Raw genomic sequence first — 3622 nt, 5'->3', positions numbered from 1 at the left:
CGCCTCCGCCGGGGCCCGGGCCCGGCCCGGCCCGCCCCCCCGAGCCCCGGCCGCCCCCCCCGAGCCCCGGCCGCCCGCCCCCCGGAGCCTCGGCCCCGGCCGCCACCCCGAGCCCGGCCCCGGCCCCCGAACCGCTGAAACCGTCGCTTGAAGCCATGTAACGCGCGCGGGCCGCCCGCCGCCACCTCAGGTGCCTCAGCGCTCGCAGGGGAAGGATTTTACTCCCCAAGCAGTCGAAGTTCAAGGTTATTTTCCTAAAAAGCTTTCAAATGGTTATTTTGGTACTAAAAAGCGGAAGTAACTGATTTGTACCAAAAAAAAAAAGGCATTGTTCTTTCTTATGGCGCGGATACTGACTTTCCTTCTTGCTTACCTGTGCTATGCGTAATGCGCTTTATTGAAAAATAAATGCTGGAAGGGAGAACAGACCCATAAACACCACCACTGTGTCCCCAGCTCAAAAAAGATGAGGGTGGATGCACGTTTCACACCATTAATTAAACATCGCAGCATCCCCTGCTGTGCCCCTCGCTCTTCCATGGCTTTTTCTTTCCAGCCAAGATGAAATAAACTCAAAGCTTCATAAATAATAGCTTAGATCCGGAGCTACAGCAACTTTTCCATCATAAAGAAGTATTAGCAACCTGAATCTTAGGTAAGTGATTTATTTTCTTCACAGATGATGCATGCCATCATCATTTGAATATTGTGTTTTCAAAGTTCAGCAGTCACAACCACGGATGGGGAAGCCAGAGTTGAACGATAGGGAATGTTCTCTTCAGGACAGGTGATCCAGTGCTTACAGGAGACGTCAGGGATTTGTGCTTCGGCATCTGAAGTGAGGTATGACAAAGCCTGGTTAGCTTTTGTGCCTCTACCTCTGGAATATGCTGTATTGCTCAGAGCATGAAACAAGTGGGGTTCCTTGCAATGCAGTGAGGGTTAAACAGCTGTTTGTCGTTATACACACCTATTTTAAAAGTGAGTAACTTACCCATCAAAGCTTATTTGCTGTGCATCGTAACTAGTTCCATACAAAGACGTTGTCCTTCCAAGCAGCAAAGACAGCATGTTGGTTTTAGAATTAAGGAGCTTGCAGGAAGGCATGAAAAAGTTCAGACAGATTCTGCTAAGGATCATTCACTCCCTCCACTACAAGGGCAGTACCTGGCAAAATGTCACCTGGCAAATAATAATAATAAGAATTAAAAAAAAAAAAATCTAGATGGCAAAATATCATGGAAGTGGGATTAAGGAATCTGAAACAGTTGTAGAAAGCCAGAAGACTAATTGAAAAAGTCAATCTTCATTCTTCCGATTTGAAAAGTAGAGTTCTCTTGCCCATTATTACCTATGGTATCATACAAATTCTTCCATAAAACGATCACAGTAGTAGCTACAATCAGGTTTAGCCGCCCCAGAGCGTTGCCTTTAGTATGCTTTAAAAAGCAGGGCAGTAATTCTCACAGCAAGATGCCCCTAAGGGAAGCAGCAGCCACTGCCCGCTCAGGTTTATTGGAGTATGACTGAAGAATGTGCACCCAACCTCAGACTGAATTTTTTACTCTAGCATTTGAAGAAATCTCACCACCTAGAGGCAATGTGCCATTCTGCCTCTTGCAAAATCACTACTGAAGGATGAATTTGGTAAGGGTAGGAACACTGTCATTTAAACCAAATTATAGCAGGTATCTGCCTCAGTTCAAAGATCTGATTCATAGTTTTCAGAGTCAAGACAGTACATTGATTATGTTACTAAGACAAGGAAACAGCAGGTCACACTGAGAAGGAAGAAATGACAAGGCATCTACATGGTTCATTATAATTAAGATGACAATACCATCAGATTCCGGTTACATATGTATAGCAAATACCTTATACCTGGGGGAAGATTATCCAAACAGATTCAGGGGGAAATACAAGACTGAGCAGCTAGTATGGGTGAGCAAACCCTAGCGGGTAAAGCTCTGCAGCAAATAAGACCAGAGCAGCGATGGGACATAGCTGGAGAATACAAGCAGGCCCTCCCCTCTGCTTGCCTCATCTGCGTGGCAGCCTTAGGAACAGCATCCCCCATATAACGAAGAAAAAACAAATTCATCTCATTATGATGCCAACAGCATAGCTTGGTGCAGCTTATGCAAATATCACGTAATGCAATCAATTTAAAAGCTCAGGGAAAAAGTACCTCGGAAATAGCAGCTATGAAAGGAAATTAAGTGACAGGAAACCGCAGAAATGAGACAGAGCAATGCGAGCATGGTTCTGTTGTTGCCTTTTTTGAGTAATGTGCCCCCAAAGGAAGTTATTCAACATTTTACATGTACATTCAACATGTACATTTTACTGCAAAACCTGAAATACAAGAAGTCCGATGGGTCCTTCAGGACACAGCAGTTTTCTCCAAACATGAGCTAAACAAATGATCCTCACAGCAAAGATCACTGGGACGGACACCTAGAGACCACAGGTCCCCTGGCAGGCGGTGTCAGCAAGCTGAAAGCGCTGAAGCCGAGTTTAAGGTGATAAACCACATGGGCCTCTGGCAATAGAAGGAGCAATCAGACATCTGTTACCGCCATTTTGCAGAAAGTTTAAGTCGCTTCAGCTACAACTGAAACAGAGCAACTCCTAGCTCCTGTCAGCGCAGCAGACTTCCAGTGCAAAGCAAAACAGGCTTCCTACAAACACTGCTGAGCAAATGCAAGTATTCTAGTGCTGCAACAAAAGCTTGGGCTCACCCGTTTCAGGTTTACAAAATGATCCAAGAAATGCCAACAGGCAGTTTTTCTAAATCCTCTGCTCCTTCCACCTTACTCAGAGAAAGGCAGGCCTGCTGGAGCCACCACACCACCACCGGTGGTGGTTTGGGAGAGCAATAAAAGAACAAGCACAAACCTGACAAATTTTTCAGGTGGAGAAGGGGCAGGAGACAAGACTACCAACCCTGAACTCCTGGAGTCTTCACCAGACCCAACTGTTTTTTCTCCTGTGAAATATTCATCCACTTCAGGTTCGTGCTCTCTCCTTCCCAACAAACCACCTTCAATGTATGGGAAGTTCATTTCCCAGAGACTTTGTTCACTAAGGGCAAGGCCACATCAGACATCTGAAAGACAAGTACAGCAGAGGGACACAACTAAAGGTACGGGAGACAGACAAATACATCACGTGAACTGGCAGGGGTGAAGAGAGGCAACGCTACTTTTCAAAACCTCTGCAGTAGGACCCCGTGAAATGCACAGGCAGGAATCCCCTAATGATCTCACCAACCAGTTGCCAAACTAGTTTTGAGCTGAAAAATCTACTAGTTAGGAAACAACACAGGTGTACATACATACACTTGGGTTATTTCTCACATAGCTGAGCAGCTTGTAAGAAATGAGCAGAGTGTGTAAAATGCTCATCCCCTCATGCATGCACGTGAACAGCAGCTGCAGCAGGAACTTTGTACAGGGTGCAGCCTACATTGGCATAGCAGGGGGCTGGGGGGGGAAGGGAATATGCAAAGATATACCTTACTTAGGAATGCTCACGCGCTGTGTCAAGTAGCGTGATAATTAAATCGTTAGTCACATTGACAAGTGGGTGGAAGAGGCTGGAAATGTCTGATGCAGTTTGC

This window comes from Falco punctatus (assembly GCF_963210335.1).
Source record: "Falco punctatus genome assembly, chromosome: 7".
Taxonomy (NCBI): Eukaryota; Metazoa; Chordata; class Aves; order Falconiformes; family Falconidae; genus Falco; species Falco punctatus.
This window is presented reverse-complemented; position numbering follows the sequence as displayed.